The sequence below is a fragment of the Heterocephalus glaber genome, unplaced genomic scaffold, assembly GCF_053883595.1.
Source record: "Heterocephalus glaber isolate CG9 unplaced genomic scaffold, H.glaber_assembly_v1.0 deba00000768, whole genome shotgun sequence".
NCBI classification, from domain to species: domain Eukaryota; kingdom Metazoa; phylum Chordata; class Mammalia; order Rodentia; family Bathyergidae; genus Heterocephalus; species Heterocephalus glaber.
In genome coordinates, this window is record NW_028258162.1 from 13,723,105 (window position 1) to 13,747,528 (window position 24,424).

The following is a 24,424-nucleotide window of genomic DNA, read 5'->3' on the forward strand; positions in this document are numbered from 1 at the left end:
GCCATGAAGGGAATTATCTAAGACAGGAAAAGCTTCCCAGTATATCTTTCCTAAAGTCTGAAATACAAATAAAGAATACAAATAGCTAGGTAAGAATTTTAGGACGGTACCTCCAGAGGGAAGAAAAGCTGGATGGTGGAAGCCAGTGTGGTGGCCTCTCTGTACTACCAGGACCAGCGCTGTTGGATTGCTAAGGGTGTGGGAAACCGCAATACCAAATGAAGATAAAGAGCAAGTGCAGGGCACATGTTGCAGACTTTTTCCTCTGAAAGCAATGAGTGACCATCAAGGATGGTAAGAGCTGGGGTGGAATATGTATAAGGAAAATTGCGTTTGGGTGGATGATCTGTCTGTAGAGTGAGGAAGGTTTTGGAGAGCATAGTGGATTAGGTGTGGATAAACCTACCGTCCAAGTTGAAAATATCATAGTCCCAACTAAGGTAACAGTCAAGGGGATGAAAGAAGTGACTGACTTGGGAATTGTAAGGGAAAAACAAGTCAGGATAGCTTTCAGAGGTGTGAGAAGGAAGGGGAAGGGAAGGGCTTGAGAGTACCCAGTCTCCCCTTGGTGGAGCAGGGTAGAGGCTGGAGTGATGCTGCAGGGCGATCCGCAGCTCATGGCAGTGCTCTCAGCTAGTCACACTACAAGCTCTTTCGACATCTGACAGCTCGTGAGACAGGGTGGATGGCTCGCACAAGGCCTGGGCATGCACTCTGAGAACAGGTGCATGCCCACAACCTGACAGCTCCTCAGGACAAGCATCGGGATGAGACAAGCCTGCACCAAGCAGTCCAGGTGCCAAGCTCCTGTCCTTGTTCTCCTACTGGTCAGAAGCCTTTTACTGGCTTCTTAGGAAGTAAAGCAAAACTCTAAAAGCAAACAAAGATATTAGGGTCCATGGAAGAGTCAGTGGCATTGCTTGTAGTTCTTTGTAGGCATAGAAAGAAGTGGATGTTCCCCCACCTATGTTCTCCACCAAGAACAAATCCTTGAACCTTGGCCCCTGGTTTGATTAGGGAAGAATAGATACTCGAAGTTCTCATTAGTTTTCAGTTGAAGTAAATACAACCCAATTCAGGCATTAGTGGTTTTGAAGTAATGCAGAAAGTTACATATTCTAATATGCTGCTCTAGTATGATCTCAGGAACTATACAAAACAAATTGATATCTATTTCTTGTTCCATAAGTATGAAATAGCTCTGGTCATTCCCTATTCTCCTTTGAAAAATAAGTTGGTCCATCAGAATAGCCACTATGAAAAATTTTTTTTTAAAAATGAGAAAGCATGTGGAAAAAAGGAACCCTTATAAATTGTTTGTGGGGGATGTAAATTAAAACAGGCTCTATTGAAAATGTTTCTAGACACATATCCAAGGGAAATGAAGTCAGCAGGCAGAAGAGATGCCAGCATGTCCCGATTGACTGTGGCAGTTTTCACAGTAGCTAAGGTATGGAATCATCCGAGATGCCTATCAACAGATGATTGGATGAAGACGAATCACATATATACAGCTGCAGTGGAGTAGTATTCAATCACAAAGAAGGATGAAATCCTGTCATCTGCAGTAAGGTGGATGTGCAGAACATCGTGTTCAGTGAAATAATCCAGATACAGAAAGACAAGTATAGCATGTTATCTTTCATTTATGGAAACTGAGAAAAAATAATTAAATCAAAAAGAAAAGGAAGCATGTTGTGATTTCTGTGTGGCTTATGGTGCCGGTGTATAAGCTGCTTCCTGAAAATGCGACAGAACAGGTCCTAGGGGCAGTCCAAATGACTCAGGGTATTAAGGAAGTGGTAAGAATACTGCATCCGCCATGCCACCTCACGCTCAGTTGGTGGCAGTGAGGAACGATGGAAGGAAACAGTGCTCCTTGGGAAGGAATTAAGGGGCTGTATTCTCCAACCTTTAAGGAAACCGGTCTGTAAGTCATCACATTAGAAGCATTTTAACATTTGAACCCGGTGGCAGCTGACAGACATTTACTCAGGTAAGAGCCACTAAGCTTGCAAACTCTCCCTTTCCCAAGTAAAGTCAGGGAAATATGCCAAAGACCAAGGGAGCTAGCGTGTGCAGAGACGCTAGGTTTCACCTTCCAGGGTCCATCTGTGTGCACAGCCCTGGGCCCAGTGTGTCCTGTGACTTGACGCAGTGAGGCGTGGCTCAGAAGTCAGCTGCTAAACTACTCCAAATTTGCCTTAGGTCTTTTTCTTTAGAAAACAAATTCTGAAATTTCATATAGAAAATTTATAGTAGAGGGCTTCTAGAAGCAACGTACAAGAGGAAAGCAAGGATGCACTCTGGGGAGAGAGAAGAGTCAGAGTAGAAGGGAATGTGGGGAAGGTCAGGCCGTACCTGTCCCACCTCCTCCCGGGAGAGCGCACCGTCAGTTAGTGCAGCCCACAGGCAGGGGGGAAGCTTTCACGCGCAGGCTCTCCTGTCCAGAAAACTCAGTCTTTGCACAGATCGTTCAGTGGTGAGTCCCAAGCAGGCAGCACTTGAAAAGGGTGGAGTGATGCAGTCATCACATTAACATGTTCAGCAGTGAATGCTGACAGGGCGTGACAAAGCCAGCTTCAAATCTATGGCTTCTTCCTCTTTGTGAAGTGTTGCTTGTGGGTTTCTTTGTTTTCTTGATGTATCCTGAACTGAGGTTTCTTTTACTTTTTTTCTTGGTATTTGGGTACTGAAGCCCTTTGCATTAAGCTACATCCCCATCGATGATGATGATGATTTATTCTACACAGGGTCTCACTATGTTGTTGAATTGTCCAGATTGGCCTCAAATTTGTAATCCTCCTGCCTCAGCTTCCTGGAGAGCTGGGATTACAGGCATGAACCACCATTGCCCAGCTGTGGCTGCAGTATTTAAGGGAAGTATGACGTGCCTCAGGTTTTGTGTGTGTGTGTGTGTGTGTGTGTGTGTGTGTGTGTGTGTGTGTGTGTTGACATGTACCTGGGGCAAGGATGGTATGGGGATGGGGGGTGGGAACAAGAATTTTAAAAAGGGAAAATTCAACTTCAAAATAAAACTATGCTAAGAAATGTAGAAAGCAAATTTTCCTAATGTTGTGACAAACTCTTATAATTAGCATTATTTTTATGTGACTTTGGACTGTCTTTATCACAAATATTACTGATTCCAAAAAGTAACATAGGAACTTCTCATTTTCATAATCCTTTAATTCTGTTACATTTACCTAGTTATTTTCAAATAATAGTGCAATGAATATATTTTTATATGTTGAGGTGTGCTCATATAAGAGAAGTGGTGTCTGACAGAAACATCTGTTGTGATACTGGAGTCTAAACTGAGGCTTGAGCATCCTTATTGCTATGCTGAGCTAAAGCTCTTGCCAAGCTAACCAACCATATGATTGTGGAAGCTGTGTCTCTCAGGGGCAGGATGGTGGATTCTTTTCAGGGAATTCCTGGCATTTAAAACTGCAACCTTTAGATTATCACCTTGAGCAAAGAAAAAGACAGCAAAGTCTCTTTCCATCCAGCTGGCACCCTCACATAGTATTTATTTGGCCTTTGGATTCCTAATTGTGTGTGCAAGACATGGAGAAACCTGACGGGAGTTTAGGGAACAGCAATGAAAATGATGAAGGGGCTGTTTGCATTGATTTATGAAGACACGTTAAATGAATTCAGTATGAATAACTCTTCTAAGTGACGAGCGGGGAAAAGCATAATAAATGTCCACAAATATCTGCTGGGTGTGAACACTGAAAAGGGAGATGGATGAGAGGGTACAAAAAGGATGATAAGAAATAATGAGACGGAATTGGAAGAGTTTATAAGAAAAAAATGGTAGCCGTTTTGTGCCCTGAAAAGTGTCCATCAGTGGCGAGGCTAGATCCCAGGATAAGGAGCAATCAGACTACACAGAATTCGGGCGGGAGGATCCCAGTGAGCCAGTATGGCCGCAGGTGGCTCTGGGCCCCGGGGAGTGGAGGGAGGCAATCCTGCTCAGAAGGCAGCTATGGCCTCGTCCCTATTTTCTTCTCTGCTGTGTGGAAAATCGAGCAGTGACTCAGAACTCCTCTGCCCCGATTCCATTCCAGTGTTTCTGCTTCACCTACATCTCCTCCTGTATTCCGCGAATGAAATACGGAGAAAATTCTGCGAAGTTAACAGTTGCTCAGAGCCTGTGGCTGTATGAAACAGTCCATTTTTCTACACTCCATCCTGTCGGGCCCTTCTCCTTTCCCTTGCTGATGTCCACGTTCCCGAAAGACACAGAGCGAAGGAGAGCAGGTTCAGGAGAGGCCAGGGCCTTGTTTCGTGGCCCTCCTTAGTCTGCTAAATAAAGCTTTTCTACTCAAAAAATGGGCATGATATGGCTAATAATTTATGAACTCAGCTGAGACATATAACAATTAAGTTGTAATAAAGCCTTAACAATTAGCCTTTTAACCATGATTTCACAGGAAGCGAAACATTAGATTGGTTATGCTCGTGCGAAGGAATCAGCTAAGAATTACTCATTTTTAACTAATTATAGTTACTCCGTTCATTTCTACTGAGCCTTTCAACTCAGAATCTCAGTCTGCCTGTGTCACAGCTAACAAACGATAAACGCTACTTACTTAGAAAATTTAATCTTTAGAGTGCAGCTTTGAATTCATTCTTTAAAATGAAGGAATAATCACTTTAGAGGAAGCCATTTAGTGTCCATTTAAATGTCTATTATCTTGTGGGCAAAGAAGAATATTAGCTTATATATCAATCAATTAAGTATTTTGAGCCAGACAATTTTATAGAATCTAGATGAGGTCATAATATTTTTGTTAGGTTTGCCATCAATTATGAATATTAGCAGGGAACTTGCAGCAGGTAAAGAGCTAAAGATGCCTTTGGTGAAATGGTTTATAGGAGCCATGATTAAAATGGGAGATTCCCTATCAGTGAGACAATAGTATGCATGATACAGCGTTGCTGCATTTTATATTTTATAGTTGCCCTTCGTAATCGTAGTATCATGTTTCCATCAGTTTTTCCTGATGATGGACTGGTAGAATACATTTTAGTCAACATTTCCTTTAACAGTTAGATTTAATGGCTCTAAAACATTTCTAAATAAGTTACAAGAAAAGATCATGAGAAAACTACATCTAGTTTTCAGGGGCAAGATATTTCAGAATTTGTTGTGACACAGAAAATCATTGGAAATCACCTTTACTTAATTAATTCTGAAACAAAGTCATTTGGAAATTTAAAGGCAGATAGATTTAAAAATGTATAGCATAAGTAAAAGTATGAAATATTTACCTTTTGGGGCACTAATTTATCTTCAGAAATAATCATAATGTTTAAACTGTCGGTTATAGATTTCTTTGAAGCCTATATACAGCAATTTTGACCTTTTAAAACAGGATATTTTTTCTTTTAAATCAAGCAAAGTTTTTGCAAGCAAGAAGCATAATTTAACTTACAATCTGGAACAGCATATGTGTTTATGTAGGTCTACCCCTTAATTTCCCATGATGATCCAGTTAAAATGGATGACTTTCAGGTTCTGTAAAACATGACTTTAAATTAGCATATTTGTCAACAATTCTATTAGCAAGAAGAGTTTCCTGGACTAAGACCACATCCACTTTCTGGTGACGTAAAACTCCACTGAGAACTTTAATTTAGTGTCTTCCCATGTAAGGCTGCCGGGGACTTTTTCCTAAGGCGTCATGGACAGGAGTGAGCCTTGTGAAAGGCAAGAGCTCTTGTTGCTTCAAAGATGCAAATAAGGAGTTCATTACCTAACGCTTTGAAAATTACAAATCCAGTGTTTCTGAACCTTTACAATTTTCCATAAGTCGGTTGATACTTTAGGTTAGTACTCTGATATGAACAAATTATTTGCAATGATGTCTTAGCCAAATTATGGTGATCATTCAAAAAATCATTACTTGTGGGAAAAGGAGATAGGCATGCAAACGTGCTGAAACACACCACTATTTTACCCAGGAATTTCTTTACTTCTACTATAATATATAATATAATAATAATACATATAATATATAATATATATTTCTACTTTTCCTTTTCTCTTCCCATCTCTAACATTTGTCCAAAATCAAAGTGCTTACTGCCCATAAACGTGCCTGTGGAAATGTTTGCAGCTTACTGAAAGACTGGCATGTGAGCTACTGGTTTTCATGTTGTATTAATATATTGAATCATCCTTTCTGTCCTTTCTTTCCCTATTAACTTTGCCAGAATCCTTTAGGAGAGAAGAAGAGAAGGATGCAAGTTACCAGGTATGTAAAACATGGCTGGTAAATGAACATACACATTTGTCAGCAATTTCAGCATCAAGGAAAGTTCCCAGACTAAGATATTTCAGCATATGAGTCAGAAAACCTTAGTGTCTCAGCGTGTACCTGCAGGGGAGGCATAGGATTTTCTGTGGCATTTTGAGACATTCAATGTGCATTTGCACAGTGATCTCTAACACTTACACAATGGGCATGGAACAGAAAAGCATTGGTTGGGTTCATAAGAGTAAGGTATTGTGTACAGATCTGTGAGTGTCAAAACTGTACAGTTCCTAAGTTTTAAAAAGTGGGTCATGAGCTGAGAGGCATGCCAATTACCCTAATGCGATTATAACACGCTGGATACAGCATGGAACATATAGAGTATTCCCTAAAAACAATTCATAAATTATAAATTCAAAAAGAATCGTGACCAGCCTAAACCACAGCTACAATCAAGGCATTAAGTGCTGGAGAAAAAATCAGGGGCTATAATCAGGATGTAATGAAGCTGCCAGAAGTAACACAGGATTACTGGCAAATGTTTTATTTTTCTTTCCCTGAAGTAAGTGTGATATGAGTGATATACACTTAGAGATGATGCCCTTCCCCTTAGTGTCTATCAGGTTATCCAAGGAAACAAGGGATTGGGAAATAGAGGAAAAGTGATACATTTTTGATGTTTCTAACACAAAGTAAAAATGAGCTCTCTCTTGGTTTATCTTTGGATTTTCCTTGAGAATTCCATTTTTTTCTGGTAAGAATCTTCAGCACATTCTTAGATTTTTAAAGGATTGGGATCAGAATCCTGAGCCCAAAACTCAGCAGTAGAATGACCTCAAACCAAAAGCAAGAACTCTTTTACAGCCTTCGTGCAATGTGTTCTTTCTGTCAGCTGTAGATAAAACCAGGTATTGTTCTTTAAATAAAGGCACCCAAGGCCAAATTAGTGATAATGCAGTTCCATAAAAAAAAAAGGCTGTGGCTTTGACACTTGAGTTCTAACGGCACCTGGACCACTTAGATCCAGATATTTGGCCACCTGGCTTCTGACTCAGATAAAAGAGATTATATAGGCACTAAAAGCAAGGCACGTCTAAAAGGTGCAAGGCATTTACTGGTTTTGCCAGAGTAATAAGAAAATAACTGTGGAAAGAAAAGGATCATTTTCTTCGATAAATTTTATTAACAGAGTCATGCTGGCCATATGGAGTCTTTTCATCATAATTGTGCATCCTTGATATCTTGTCCTTCATTTCCAAAGAGCCTTCTATTGCCTCTCTGTATTTTCTCACTAAGTGCCATTTTTACATTAGCCTTTACTCTTCAGTGTTCCAACAATAATGTATGTTCAGTCTTCGCTATTCACTTCTGCAGTAATGGCTCTTTGGATTCTGAATACAGCACAAGAACCCCATGTGTTCCTTAGCTGAAAACAAAAGAGATATTCTGTAAAAGCACTGAGCCCTAGAGTAGAAGATGTTGGCATTGTAGAGAGAAAAAACAACCGAAGATTGTTTTCTGTCTCCTTGTCCACCCAGTGACATATGGAGGTCGTTCAAACTGCATGCTTTTGTAGTAAAAGAGAAACCTTTCTCTTGAAATCCTTCTTCCCTGCATATCGCAACTCAGAAATTCTAAGCAGCCAGATGTTACTGTGGTGTTTGTACATGAGCATGAGTTTGCACGCTCATCTGGTCTGCCCACTGGACTAGAGTGAAAAGCAAAAATGAAAAACTTTACAAACATTGCAAGGTATAAATGCTAGCACTGATAGTGACAGAAATGTATATCATTAAAAATGCAATGTTTCATTTAAACCTCAGCCTAGCTTTATGAGTGAAGTTTAGGATCCAAAGTACACACTAGAAGAATAAATAGTTGATCCTTGTTGTACAAATGTTGTTGTAATATGGGAGCTCTTTGGTTAGAGAATATTAAATTGAGAAGGACGATGGGAAAAATTACGGTTCCAGATGCTGATTCTCATCCCTCAATCAAAGGAGGGCTCGTGCTTTCCCTTTCCTTGGTCCACTGTGGTCTCGTCATCCTGTGCTGACACTCTGCCTTCAGCCGGGAAGACTGATCTGCTCTCACCGGACACCTCTGGTGGCCCCTGGGGGCAGGAACCGACCATCAAATAGGCTTCCTATGCCAACTCTTCAACAGCAGCCCTGCTCCTCCAGATGAATGGAATCAATAAATTTTAACATAAATAAATAACATGATTTATTTCCTGGCCCACCCTTCTGTTGGGAAGAAGAGACCAGAATAACCAAGACAGGCACGGGTAAACGTTACGCGGTCCTGCGGTGTCATCTGATGGGAGAACGCCGTCTCTGAAAACAGCCTGGAATGGTGCAGACCGGAGCTGGGTGACTGGCGTGGATCTGGGATGTACCACAAGGCAGGTGACAGGCACTGGTTCTGTGGCTCTCCGGGGCCAGCGGGTTCTGGCTAATGCTGGGTTCGGTTGTATCCCGGGTCTGTGCACCCGTGGTTTGCCTTTGTCACCGTCAAGTTTGTCTCTTGGTTTAAATACTTTTCACAGGGCGCTGTCAGTGTATCAGACATCAATCCCCACAATTATAGATTGAACACCCTAAGGTTAAAAAGGCAAAGCTAACTTCACTTCCGTGTTGATTCCACATTAGCTGAAAGGATGAAAAACGGGACACGAACAGCTTGGTAAGTGGCTGGCTGGCCCCAGGGACATCGCATCCCAGGAGGTGCTCAGCTCCATCGTTCGTCCCTGGCAGGTGGACGTCGGCAATCGTGGCTCAGTCAGACCTCACTGTGGGAGCTCATGCTTTGGACCACATCACTGTTAGTCTCTGCCGTTATCCAAACACTGACACGGTGAGCACAGCACCAGAGGACACACGGCAGCGCCCTACTGGGGCCATTGTTCTTCAGTGTTCGTTAATCCGTGGTGCACAATCATCTCCACTTTGTGCTTGACATCATGGCTCCACTCACATGCCAATCATTTGTCATTCTCATCATTGGACCAACCTGAAGTTGTGGTTAAAGAACTTCCAGTCCCAGCTTTTTTGAACAGGGCCTCAGGGTGGCTGCGAAACCTCATCCTCCTGCCTCAGCCACACTGCGTAAGAGGTCAGTTAAAGCCTGGTGCCTGAGGAGGGGAAGGAAAGCAGGGACCAAGGCCAGGCCTGCTTTATTCTGCTGGCCAGCGGTCTCTCAGGCTGGCACCTAGCGTGTTGTAAATTGAGCTCTTGGTGTTGTAGTACGCACCGAACCCTGACAGTCAGTGTACAGAAGCACAATGCCCATAAAATGAAAGACAAAACTATGCACCCGAGGGTAGATATTGCGGGCAAATATGGCATAGTAGAGTCCCCTACTTGGCATAAAGCTGGAAATACTTCAAGGAGATTCGAATTTCCCTTGCAAAAGGCTGCTTTCAATGTTCTTCCAATTATTTTCTTTACTTCCATTGAAAGATCTTGGTCTTTTAAGACTTTCCCTGGGGACAAGAGATGAGAAAGGATGAAGCCGTGGCTCGGCGGGCTACTAAAAAAGAGCAGCAGCCTGTGGCGAGCCTCATTTCTGTGAGGTGCCTGCTCTGCCTCTGGGACCCTACCACCAGCACCTGCTCGCTGCTGTTTGCGTGCCCATATTCGTGCTGTGCCTGTTTCTGCCTTTTCCAGTAGTGAGGTCCATGGTCAGCGTTGGCAACTGAGCCTCCCAGTCGTGTGATCATCAGCGACCTCTGTCGAGGCCTTGCGGAGCGGGCAGGAGGAGACCAGCGCCCGCTGTCTCTGGTGCTGGGCAACTCCCAGGAAGCTCTTCGCGAACGCTTCCTGCCAGGCGCGAGGAAGCAGGTCGGAGGGGATTTCTGCGGCTTGGTCACCTCTTGGGTCCTACACGCTTACAGCCACGGGCATACAAATCCTGCTTCACCTACCCATAGGTGAAAAACAGAATTATAGATGAAAAAAAATCTTAAAACATCTATTCTTAGAAACAGGTGAGACATCTTGACTTTAAATGAATATTTTAATTTCTGTATTGTGTTATATTCCTATTTACAAAAATATCTTCATCTCTCTGCATGTCTGTTGCTTCTCTTTCTAATAAACATCAAATAATAAAAAGTGGGATTGACAACAAAATTTATAACGCAGTTCTCTTGCTCTTTGATTTTAGGATGTTTTCTGGACAGCAGATCTGCAGGGTGAGACAGCAGCATCTGATCTCTTTCAATCATGGCCACAAGAACGCCTGGTCCCAATGTCTCTAACTACTGACCCTCACTGGAGCGGATCAGGATGTGTCTGTAATATTGGTAATATTGAAAGGTCACTACGATTTTTGATCGGTTTCTGAGAATGTACAATCAGTGTGTTGAAGAAAGTCAGTGATGGGCTCGCGTCACCTCAGGCAGGGTCCGGGAGGCTCCAGCTTCTGTGGGGCACCAGACAGCCCTTCACCTCTTGCAGCCAGTTTGATGTCCTAAAATGATAAACAATGAGTAATGCTTCCAGTTGTCTTCATGGGAATTTAAAAAAAATACTTGCCAGATACCAAGGTCAACAGAGGTTCTTAATCTGGTAGGGGCCACTTCAAATGCAGCTCTGCAAATGGGATGCCAGCTACAAGTTTAAGAGGACACCCTGACACCTGGCACGGGGCATCTGCTTCATGCCCAGCCCAAAGGTAGCTCACACGTGTGATTAGGGAAGACCACCATCCCTGTGTGCAGAACCCCTCCCTCCAGGTACTGTGATGGCTTAGATGGGGGTGGCTGAGAGGCAAAGACTTCACTGCCACCCCCTTCACTTGCCAAGAGGCCACTGCAAAGGTGTCTGAGGACCAGGTCTGGCGCTGAGGCACAACTGGTCGTGGAGAGACATGGACATTACGGTTAGCGAGGGCAGAAATGACTCGCCACCAACAGGGCTCAACTTCTCAATACTCTGCACACAAAGGACCATCAAAATGGTGAACCCAACGCCAGTATCCATTCTTAATAAAGGAGAAGTGAGAGCCTTAGGCTTGGAAGAGAATACTGTATGGGTCTCTTGACAACTTTGAAAGCAAGATTCTGCTGAATTCTCTAGGCTCGCAGCAAAGCTCCAGCTGTCCACACTGAGCCAGTGGCCTCCCATTTCCTGGAGGACGTGCAAGTGTTCCCTGAGGTAGATACATGACCACAAAATGATATTAGTCCTCTTGTCCATCTTACACTGGGCCCAGGGTTCTCTAGATTGTCCAGAAGCTGTTTGCCTGGCCCATGAGGGTACACTTGGGATGAGTATATTTCACAGTTTAGAAACTCCCCACACTACTTTTCAGATGAGCAGGATACAAAAACCTGTAGACTGTAGACAGAATGCTAAGTTGAAGCCACTGAAACTGCCCCTTCACCAAGATACTGAATCAGGAACAGTGCAGTCTCTCAGCGGGAATGATGTGAATCCACAGCACCCGGAGGGAGGGCTTCTGCACACAGGGATGGTGGTCTTCACTAATCGCACGCACGTGTGAGCTAAAGCAGATGGGCTGGGCATGAAGCAGATGCCCCGTGCCGGCTGTCAGTGGGCCCCTTAAACTTGTAGCTGGCATCCCATTTGCAGTGCTGAGTTTGATGTGGCCCCCACCAGATTAAGATCCTCTGTTGCCCTTGGTACCTGGCAAATATTTTGTTTTCAATTCTGGTCAAGACAACTGCAAGCATTACTCATCCTTCCAGAGCAGTCTGAGCCCTATGCGTGCATTTCCACAGGCTGTCCTGCCCGAAACAAGGTGCTCCTTTGTGCTGAGGCATAGGTGGGTAGACAGTAAGAATGCCTTCTCAAGCTTGGTTGTAGCCTGCTTATTTGTCTGCATTTCTGGCTGTGTAAATTCTGGGCATTACACTTAATCCCTCCTGAAAATCTTACAGACCTCCCGTATCTGTGAAGCCAAATTCCTTTGCAACCTAGGTCATCAGAGGTGGTTTCTCCTACTCCTCACAAAAATTGAAACATGGGCCTGTGGTATTGATCATCCCTCCCGTGCCTAGGAAAATCCCCAGGGTGGGTGCAGGAGTAGAGCTGCCCAAGCTTGGGTCAAGTGAATTGTCTTTAAATAGGGGTTATAGAAAATGAGAATCACAGAATGAAAGGCTTTAAGGATTTTGTGAAATGAAGTAGCCCATTGTCTTGAATTTTTTCCATGTAAATAAGTGAATCTTGCAGAGAAGCTCACTACTTGCTGGCGCTCACATGAGCTCAGGGTCTGTCGGTAGGGCCCTGTGTCTCCTTTTCCCGCCCAGCACCTTCTGCTCTGCAGGGTCCTCATTCATATGCTGCCTCTTCACTTCTGTAAACACACAAACCATGTGTGTTGAATTGGCTTCTTGTGTTGGCTTCATGAACCTCAGCAGAATAAACTGAATATTTTCTAAATAGTTATTGTCTCTTTTATATCTGAAAAATAATGGTGTTGCAAGGTTCTAGGTGGCTGTTGAACTTTTTATAGACTACTTGTATCGTATGATAAAATACTTTAAAATGTTTTATAGTAATGATAACTGGGTCAAGGGTATATCAAGGAGTTAATCAGAAAGGTTTATTAATTAGCACGTTTCCAATGGAGTAACTGCAACTGATTAATGCCACTGCATACAAAGGGACTGTGCAGTTTAAAGATCAATGGCCCAATTGACAGCACTATCTCTTCTAAATCAATTGCACCGAAGCTTTACTGCAGGAATCTCAGATTACTGAGCATGGCTCTCAGACCCTGAATACCAGCTGACCAAAGTAATACTTCACCAGGAAAACCAGCCAGCAACTCCCGAAGACACTTACTGTGAGGTTATTTAAGTTACTGCATAAATCTCCCTGTTCAAATTGATACAGAAGTATTGTTTAATTTTGGTCTGAAACAAAAACAGCAATTAGTCCACTAAAGGAATCAATTACCTACAACTTTCATATTTAAACATACAGCTCTTTTTTTTTTCCACTAGGGATTGAACTCTGGGCCTTTCTACTGAGCTATAGTTCCAGCTTATTTCCATTTAAAAAAAAAATTTGAGACAAGGTTTCTTTCACTACCATTTTTAAATAAATATCATTTTAAAGTCTCACCAAATAATGATTTTTAAAGTAGTCAGGCATAATTTTATGATTGCATACTAATTACAAAATTATGATTGTTCACTAATTACAAAAACTAATTAAAAAGCAGTGTTTTTTAAATTTCAAGAAAATAGCAGTAATTATTTTATTTTATTTTTATATAAGAGTATATTGCAAGGTGTATGATTATATCCAATGCCTATTTTAAGCAATATATTCCTATAAACAACTATAACATTTCAGGAACACATAGCAGGTGCCTGCAATAGACTAAAATAGACTGAGGCACTTTTCAGGCAATCTATTCCTGAAAATTATAATTATTTTCGAGATGAAGAATGATAAGCTTTTATTCATCCAATCCCATTCCACAGCCACCGTTCCATCTTTCAAGCAGGCAATGGTAGGTACTTAATTCAGGAAGTAGACCAGTGATGATGGACAATACTTTCTTTTATTGGATAGCCAAATTTTCAGAATCCTTAGCATTAAAACTGTATGTGTGGGGCTGATTTACTAATGCAAATTTTCCTAAAATGAAGGGCCTGATTTGATGGATCTCAATTCAGCCTTGGGCAATGGATTTTCAATTTGTCCCCAGATTATTCTGATGCTGTTATTCTGCTGATCACATGTTGAGGCACAAATCTACCACAAGCTGGCTGCCTATTGGAGAGAAAACTGGAGAAACATGTAGAGCACTTCTGGATGTCTGACTCGAGTGCTTATTTGTCTGTTTAGACTTTTTCTCCACCCAAGATAAGAGTAAGAATAACAAGAAACATTGTTCCATCCATCATCCATCATCCATCCATCATCATCCATGCAAGAAATTAATCATCCTCCATGTAGGATGGAGAGTTAAGGTACTTAATATCTTAGAGGTGGGTGATAAGGGACGCTTCTGTCTCCAGCTAAGAGTCTGACTCTTTTCCTGACCTGATGCCAAAGTCTGTCAAGCTTCGGTGTTCAAAATAATGCAGAGACCTTGTTCTCACCCCCAGAGTTCCTCACACAGCCATTTTCATTTCAGCAAGATTTTAATGCCAATGTTCCCGTTGGCAAGAGAAAGCCAACAGAGCGTTTTAAATTCACGAACTATGTGAATGATAGAAGGCCAAAACGTCATATTGTTGATGCAATTGTAAGCTGTAAGAACAAATTCAAGAATTTTCTTCTCATGGAAAAACCCTGAAATTAGTCAGATGGCCTGGAATTGGGTCACAGAAAGACCTTTTGAACAGACAAGATCAAATCATAACAGTAATTTTAAGGAAATTGTGCATTTATGAATAAAGTTATCGATAGGTTGGTTGTTAAAAGGGCCTGAGAGTTAAAATGGAAAGGCCTGGGCACAGGCGTGTTCTCAGATTTACTTTGCCCGTGTACATGGTCACCTGAAGAAAACTGGGCAAAGGCACAGAATTTCTGCTAATATTTTGGCTTCAGAAACACAAGAATTGGCTTTCAAAGTTCAAAAATTGATTTCTTTCTCTGATTTACATCAAGTAAATTTACTAGAGATCTTTTCAACTTCTCTGTGTAAGAATATAACAAAGACTTTCACTTCAGAAAGCAGATTGGCTTTGGAGAAAGCAGAGATGAAAGTCCTCTCTTTCAACATTAGTGATCACCATTTTTTCATATGTGAATCCTGCAAGTTCTCAACTGAGGCATAAGACCCACAATATATTAAAATTTTAATTAGGTTTCTTGGTCATATTTCTGAAGAGCTACTGAATAGGACTCTATACCAAAACAACTCTCACCAACCCTGAAGTCAAATGAACCACCTTCTCCACCAGGCCTGGCCACCATTTTGCAGTATGTGGACAGAAGCGTGTGTGTGTGTGTGTGTGTGTGTGTGTGTCTGTCTGTCTGTCTGTCTTGGGGCAGTCACTTGTAATGCAGACTTTCGTGTTTACAGTACAGTATGTCAGTCATGACCTTATATTTATAAAAGTAACATGCATATTTTATTTGATAGCACCTCTTGATATTAATTTTTTTATTTTCTTTAGAAAGATAAGGTAGTGGGGCTAGAGAGGTGAAATCAGTAGTTTTTTGATAAAGGGGAAGAGAAAGAGAGAGAGAGAGAGAAGATACCTCCAAGTCCTAGTTTGCATTATTTTTTAAATTTTCATAGTGTGAATAATTCTGCTGTGGTCCATTTTATCCTAGCTGTTATTTTACAGGCTCACAGATTCCTGAGCATTCAGTTCTGGGCCCCACATTACAACCTCCAGAGCTCCAGAACACCATTGGGCCAGAGCTCAAGGTGAGTGGACAGATGGGAAACAATAAAATAACAATAGGTATTCAAATAATACCAAGTGACAGACCTAGTGTAGTAGCAGTAGGATGGGAAAAATTGTCCAGATTTCATAGACATTTTGGATTCAAAAATTAAAGGAAAAAGGGCCACAGGATAAGACCACATCTTTCTAACTGAAAGATCTGCTGCATGATGGTTCCTGTGACTAAGATCCAGAAAGGGGACAGAAAATATGAAAAAGAAGAATTCAGTTACATTTCAGCATCCCAAACTCATTAAGCTCCATTCATGTTGGGCTACACTTAGAAGAGAGAAGCAGACTATGAGAGGCTGTCGTATGTAATAATACATTGATAATTTAATTAATCCATATACTTATTGACCTGGAAATTTTTATAAATATTTCTAACAAAATATATTTAATGTCCTATGCATTTTCTCCAACTAGTTAGCAAATTGTCTCTATCCTTTACATTACACTTAAAAATTAATAGTGTCACCATCCACTAACCTCTAAAGGTTGGTCTTGAAAGTATCTTTAAGCTTTTTCATCTCCTTGGCCTCAAATCACTTCCTTTGATTCTATCAATAAAATGGTCGCAGGTTTGATCTCGTGTCATTTTTAATAGTCACTCACTCATTCTGTGATCAGTCACTGAGAACCTTCCCGGAGAATCCACTGTGGACAACTCAGCCTCAGTTGTCTTCTTTTAAAAATCATGCTATCATTGGTGGAGAAGCTGTATTATTTGGGGCATAATGAGAGCGTTTCCAGGCTGATAATACACTCTGGCAAATGGATAGGAGAGGAAGTGTTAAGGAACGGATGGGATTGGCATTGAAGAGAAAACTAGAATGTGGAGGAGACAGAACGCTGGAGAAGGGGAGCACTTCACCACCATTAAGCATTACAAATACACGTGAAATAGGGATCAATTTCCTCAAGGAGCAAACGTGGGAATAATCGGGGAAGGGATAGGAAGGAGGATTTGGGATTTGGGCCAACTGGGTTCTCCATTAGAGCTACTAAAATTGCACCAGAATGCCTTGCCAGTGAAGGCATCTAGAAGCCCGGCTGATCACCCAGCAAAGTCATTTTGAAAGGAGTTCTCGCAGTCGGGGAGTATTGCGCTGGAAGCCACTTGAAGCCCATGCAGTGGAGAGTTCCATGATTCCCAGAAACCAGTTTTCTTTACTGACTTGTTGCTCTTCCCTGATGACTATGTTTATATTTTTCCAAGCAAAGAAGAGACGGGTTTTGTGAGCCAGTAACACTAAATAAGAGCTATTAATACACTATTTGGCAGCAGAATTTTGTTGAATACTCCTTCAGGCTAGCAAAGAAAATATGTGCTTTCCAGTTTGGGACATACAGAGAGCTCATTAGTTCTAAATTTAGATGTAAGCTTTAGTGCTGGAGAGATTCCAAGTTTGACTAATACATCTGATGATGTCCTTGTTAGAAAAAGAATGGTAGAGAATTATATTTTTGTACTTTGTTGGTGGTTGGGGGTTGAAGAGAGAAGCACAACCCTTTTCTACCAGCTAGCTCCATGCGTTCACACTGACCGAGCAGGTGTGTGAATCTAATGGTATTAAGTCCACTGTAGGTATGCAATTGATCATTTTAGTCTCATTGTATTTATAGTTGTTGCTTGGTAGAAGTGAATCAGTTAACCAATCCTCCAAGTATCTTGTTCCAAATCAACTCTCACACTTCTCACCAGGTAAGCTGACTGGCAGTAAGACAGAGGCCAGTGATAGGGTGTCTTTTTGTCTTATCATAGTCTTACTGGATGCCTGCTAGGCTGGAGAATAAACAAACAAAGATAAGCAGAATGCTGCATTTGAGTTTCTGCTCTCTAGGCAGAGGCAAATTTAAATAAGTAACAGGTCACAACAAAAGCCTCTAGAATTCCTTATTTAGTGTGAATTTTCCCTTTCATTCTTAAAAAACTACAAAGCCAGTTAAAATTCTCTGAACTACATCATTTAAATGATGTACTTTAAATAAAGTAGTTCACTAAAATATTATCACATCAGTTGCCTCTCCATGAACATGAAAATAAGTAATTCAAAGATAATTTGTTAGAATTCTGTCTTTTTGAATCAATAATAGATCGTGTTAAATAGAAACACTTTAAATTTTCATAAATATATTTAAAATATTAATTTTTAATCCTCCCACCAAAAACAAAACCAGGAAATGTTACGTGAATTCCAAACTTTGACAATGTTCCTGTCACACTCCACTAGGCTGGTGCACAGTTCACTTTTATCAGCATCTGTGGATTGGCGCCATCGAGGAGCAGTGATAGAACGGAAGGCTAATGATGCTCAGTCCTGCAGCGGCCACTCCAGCACCCTCGGGTGAGGAGAAGCTGGGTAACCTGGTGTGGCAGTGGACACATGGTCCTGAGCTGGAAAATACCTGACGTCACACTAGCATGTCACTCACCGTCACCTCTGCCTCCTCTGTGTCTTTCCTCTCATTCTGTCCATAGCTGGGCTATACCTCATGTCAGGACTCAAATTCACAAACTGGCTCTAGCAGAGGCGTTTTCACGTTGCGCTCATGCCAGTGGAAGGCAGATGTTGTTTCAGAGGATGAAAATAGGAAGACAGTTGGCAAAGGCGGTAACTCTGGATCTCTTACAGAAAAGCCCAAATCCTAGAGAGGGGTCAGAAGGGGAAAGAGTATTCAAGTACATTATTTTTTTCCTCATCAGTTCCACCTGGAATGACAATAAACTTACATGGGGTTCGCAACCTAATGATCTATTGTCAACTGGGATAAACTCTTATTTATTCTAACAATTATTTAATTTTTTTTGCTTTTCAAACATATAATCAGCAAATCTAATTCTCCCTTTCAAATACAACAGCAATGATACTGAATATTTTGCCCTTTCTCAATCATAAAGAAAATCTTTCAAAAGTTTTGCATAATATGTAATATTTATAGCAGATATATATATATATATATATAAAATTAAGGAATTTCCTAAATCTAAACATATCTGACAAAATCAAACTTATCTGACAAAATCAAACTTATGGATATTCTATCCAATAATAGACCCTTGAGTTTCAAGAACTGTGAGTGTCCTCTAGTCTTTTTTAGAAAACAAAGTCATAATTTTGACATCTTGGAAATTTTTCTTTTTTAGTGGCTATTACATGGTTAATTTTTTAAATGTCCAAAAATATTTTTTTTTATAGCCTATAGAGTTGTTCATATATGTAAATATACATATATAAATGCACACAAGAGTTCACGCATGGAAATTATGTTATTTAAATATTTGACACCTTTTCTTACTTACTTTTGTCATCACCTGTAAGCTTTTGAAGGAGCAGTAAGCATGGTAAATATATTTGTTGACTTTTTTGCCCTTTCCTGTACAGTCTCAGATCTTGTAAATATTGGAGAGTGAGTAGGTTTTCGAGATCATGTCATTTGTCTCTATTTTTTTGCAATATGGAATATTTTCTTTCCTTTTAAGGTTTTACATTGTTTTTATTTATGCCCATTATGACAGATATTGATGCACTGTTAGAACCAAATGTGGTGTTACTTTATTTTTGTGCTATATGGAGACCTTTCTCACCTCTTGTGTATTGTGCATCAGATTTTCATTACTTTTTTTCTTGTTCCCTACATTTAGTGAATTGGTCTTTTTTTCTTATAAAAACCATATGATCAAGATTTTTTGTTTAGGTGTTTAGCTTTAAAATAAAACTCTTACCAATTTTATGGATTTTTTTTTTTACATGACAAGTGTGGTAGCGTATGTGCACAAAATTGAACACAATGTTCCTATGCCTAGGATTCTCCTTTTGTTTTATTCTGTGTTGTTGAATTATTAGTCAGGTTCTTCAGGGAAATGGGGTTATTAGAAGATACATAAATATTAGGAGATGTAAGTTATTAGAGGTTACACATATCTCCTAGATACTTATATAGATATAACCATATATAACTGTAACTATCTGAGAGAGAGAGAGAGAGAGAGAGAGAGAGAGAGAGAGAGAGATGTGTTGTTTGTTGTAAAGAACTGTCTCCCGGGTGCGGGAGGCTAGCAGGTTTGCTCTCAGTAAAGCAAGCGGGAAGTCTGGCGATTCAGGTATGAGCTGATGCTCAGCTTGGGTCTGAAGTCTTTGGGGCAGGCCAGGCAGCGTGGGAGCTGAAATCCCCACAGGGTTTCCATGTGCAATCCTGAGACAGAATTACTTCCTTTTTGGGAAACCTGTCAACATTCTTAAGCCCTGAGCCTGACTCTCACATTATAGAAAGAAATCTGCTTTAGATGAGTTCTACTGATGATAAATGTTAACATTTTAAAATACCTTCCCAGCAATTATGCAACAGGCATTCAACCAATCTGGCTGGATAACCTAGCCCTATTGATATAAATGTGACTATCACCATTACTATGAATACTCCTCCACTTCTTTAGGCCCCCTGTAAAATAGCCTTTAATAAATTAATCTTATTTTTGTATTTTCAACTAAATTTGTATGAATTTATTTGAAAATATCTTCCAAAATAATTTTTAAATTTGGCCTTTTCCAATCAATATTTCTAAATTTACACAAAATATTATTGCAAGTACAAGTATTTTGACCTTAATTTGCATAACACTTTGGTTAACTATAAAGTTAGAGATTCAAAATTTTCATTTTTCCATTTAGGTTTTAAAATACTACTTTCTTATTTTCTTCCTTCCAGTGATGCCAATTTGATTTATTACCTTTGGAGGTAATCTGCTCTGTATATCTCAAAATGTTTACATGAACTTTGAAGTACATATTGTCCACTTTATTAGAAGTTATAGATGTACAATTTTCTCCCTAATTGATAGTAATCTACAATCAATGATATCAAATGATTTTTCACTTTTTCTTTTTGGAAACAGTAGCTTTCAAGACATGGTCTCAGTTGAAGAATTTGCTTCAGTTTTATTTTAAAAATGTAAATTATTCGTCCACCCAAGAGAACTGAATCAAATGATAACTGTGAGCCTAGATAAACCTTTCTCTTATTAAGCTGATTTATCTCAGGTGTTTGTTACAGTAGGGAACGCAAAGTAATGTATCCTGCTTATCTCAAACATTTCCCAACTTCTTTGACTTATTATTTAACAGCAGAGCTTCTGTTACCCAAATATCGATGCTTCTACCTTTAAATGTTTATCCTGTGCCGCGTCTTTATCTGAGGGCTTCTCAACTGAGACTTCCGCATGCATCGTTCTGCGGCTGTATCAGTCTTACTTCCTTGCCAGTGTTTTTTATTCTGTCTGGCTCCTATTTATTGTAGATAACAATTCTATGCACAATACTCAGCAATCCAGTCGTTTGACCTTTGAACTCATTTTTTCTGGGATGCCCCCACCGTGTCTGGTGAAGCCTGTGGAGGAAGGCGGAGGACTGTCCTGGCTGGTTGTCACCTCCAGAAGAGGCACTGGGATGGCGCCGCATGGCCAAGATGCATGGGCACGCTGAAGAGCACCTACAGCTTAGCAGACCGCCTGTTTCCAGCAGCTCCTTGCCCTAGGATAACTTGTTTCCAGTTTACCTGGGATGGGGCAGCAGTCACCGTCCGCATGTAAGACAGGAGACAAGCACGAGCAGAGGTGGCTGCTGCTGCTCTTCTCACTCGACATTTCCCCACGATGTCTGGCAACAAAGACAGTGCTCTTCCCAGCAATTCACAGTCTGCACAGTCTAAGTGCATATTTATTGTCCTTTGTTTTTCAGCATCTCTGGATTTTTCACTGTGCATTTGCTTTGTGCTCAGACCATGTTTTCTGCTAACTTTTATAGTTTTTCCAACATTAATTTTGGAGGAGGAACTAGTCTAACCTGCACTGTCATCATTTGCACTATTGTCATCCTCTTAAGATTCAACTGTTGCCTTCCTACACCTAAAAACATCCAACCACTGTCCTTGCCTCGTGAATCTCAGCTCCTTAGCATGAAATATAGAGATCTTCCGGATCTGGGCTTAGCCAACTTTAAGGATTTGTGCCCCAGCACTGTCTGTCTATCGCTGGTATAATCAGTTACATCGTTATCCACATTTTCTCACCTCTTCTGATGTGAGACCTAGCACATGTGCACGTACGTTCAGATGCCATTTGTTCTTTGCACTAGTCCTTTTTCTCCCACCTAACTGACAAAATTATAATCAACAATTAAGACCAAGGTAAATGTTTTCATTTTGTGGAATCTTACTTCTTAAAGCAGAATTATTCATTGCTTTATGGGGTTGTAAGGTGGAAGTAATACATTGCATTATTTTCTTGCTTATTTGCCTAGATATCGCTAAACTTGACGTTTGTTAAGATGAACTATTAATGCAGTTATTTTACCGTATGAACAGCAAACTCGCTCACTGTCTTTAGCTCAGAAGCGCTGGCGTCTTTTAAATGTGTGTCGCCCTTTCCTGCACCCTGGTCAACTTGCCAACGTGAATTTTAAAATTAAGAGATCAACCGTAACTACGCAAGCATCAGTTGACAATTCCTTTAAACAAATATTATTTTAAAAATGCGGCTGAGTTTCCTCAGTAACTCCTAATGGTTATAATTTCAAATACATGTACATCTTTATAAATTAGTATGAAAGCTAAATCTAGCCACTGTTAATTCTTACTTATGTTTCAGAAAATAGCTGTCAACTGATGCATCCAAGAGCCTGTATATTTACGACCCATTTTTCACACAGCAGACAGAGGAAAGTGTGACCATTCTATTTCTTTCTTTTGATCTCATCCAGAGTGTCCACTCTGTTGAGGATAAAATCTTTTGGGTTCCTGAATGAATGACTGGAGCCGAGACATGCTGGCTTGTCTACAGTATAGACCTACTGGTTTACGATCAGTTTCTCTAAACTCCTAGAAATTTTCTGCTTTGGGACCTTACACTTGCTGTTCCTTCCATCTAGAATGGTCTCTCTATGACTACTCCCATCAGGTTTCCCATCGTAAGTCTTGTTGCAATTCATCTGAAAACTTTTCCAAGACCACACTCTAGAAAGTTGGCTGTATCTGAACTTCATCTGTCCTCAAACTTTGAGATGTTCTACAGGATGCTGGGTTCCTTCTGTCCTTTTCCCACTGCCACAAGATGCTCATCTGATACTTACTTATTTACATGGTTAGGTTGCCTTTAGAGGATGGAACTCATGAGAGCAGAGAAGAACTTATGTGATTTTTAAAATATTTTAAACCTAGTCATGGGCACAGTAAGTTGCACATACAAAGTCTGAGTCTTCTGCAATTGTTTTTTTGTTGTTGTTGTTGTTGAAGAAATATTGATATTTAATTGTGCAGAACATTTATGAAACCAGTTTCCCACTATCTTTTCGACGTATTTAACAACGACCAGGTTTCATATATTTTCTTTTAGGAAAATACAAAGAGCCAGTATTTCAGGTATCTATTAAGGCAAGTAGTGAAGATCTTGTGAGTACTGAGATAGGATGTCTCTTTTATCTAGTCATTTGTGTCTAATAGTTTAGCACACTATCTGCTTATCAAATTATTATCCAAAATGTGATATATTATACATTATTAAATACGATTGTTTTAAATTTAATATCGAATTGTTAACTAGTAATCATTACAAATTTTATTTGTGCAAAGGAGTAGCCATGGGTTTATAGAAACTTACCTGTAATTTCACATAAAGTTCTGTTGTTCTTATTAACAACTTTCTTAATTAATATTTGTGGGGCCGGGGATTTTTAGCTCAGTGGTTCTGCCACCTGCTTCATAAGCGCAAGGTCCCGAGTTTGATCCTCGGTACCAAAATAATAATAATAATAATAATAATAATGTTTGTTACATTATCTTGCACTTTATTTTCTTTTATTTAGGGGAATAAATCATGCCTGGTTTATGCTACTTTATATGCAGAAATTTTTCTGCTGCCCGATCTTCAGAATATATCAGGCACACTCATTAGCTTTGTACTTAGATTGAAGTTATCTATGAAACACACGCTTTACGATTTTAGTTGTTTTTCCAAAAGTTTAATTTCTTTCTAGAGAACAACTTAGGAGCCAGAAAAACAGAACAGTCTGAAAATAGGTCCTGTAGGTCCTGATTTTGAATAATTACTAGAGCACAAGGAAGCCCCACACCTTTGATGGGAAGACAGTTCTGGGATCATGCTTTAGAAATTCAACAGCTCACTTAACATTTGTAACTTAGGAGTCATTTTTCCCTTAACATATATAAAATTCTTTATTGATGGACTTTGGACATAAAAAAGCCTGTTCATGTATCTTCAGTAAATCTGTGATTTATTGAGAGGAGTAAAATACTTATTAATCATTTGAGTTCAGGATATGAAATAATTTTTCAACTTGTCTAGATGAGCCTGTCCAGCTAAATCCCATCGTTAATTGCAGGCGACGGTGGAAACTTGGCCTTGGGTGTCAATCTGTCTTCAGACACAGCTTTAATTTCAGCTTCTATGGATGCCTCAGCGGTATGACAGTGATGTACGAGTCTCCACTCTCCCAGCCGGACAAGGCACTCACAGATTTTCTGACACCATGACCACATTCTAGAGGAACGACTTTTAGATCAATGTGATGCTTTAATGAAAATAAAATGCCTTCTTTGGTGGAGTATATGAAAATAATATTTGTAAAGAGAGCCATCTGAGATATGAAATAATGATTGTATTCATTGTACATTTCTCTCCTTAAAAACGTTGCACTGCCTGCTAAAAATCAGTTCTCATCAGTGAAGAAGAAAACCTATGGGAGAAAGCAGTGTC

General features: G+C 40.3%; 1 long non-coding RNA gene across 1 annotated transcript; it reads left to right on the top strand.

Moving 5' to 3' along the window:
• The first annotated feature begins 1,789 nt into the window (after positions 1-1,789).
• On the top strand, positions 1,790-23,468 carry LOC147829107 (uncharacterized). The gene is made up of 7 exons (XR_015449701.1): positions 1,790-1,996; positions 2,754-10,257; positions 10,437-10,588; positions 13,959-14,223; positions 15,553-15,635; positions 17,889-18,002; positions 21,042-23,468. It is a non-coding gene; the product is annotated as an uncharacterized LOC147829107 (long non-coding RNA).
• The last annotated feature ends 956 nt before the right edge of the window (positions 23,469-24,424 follow it).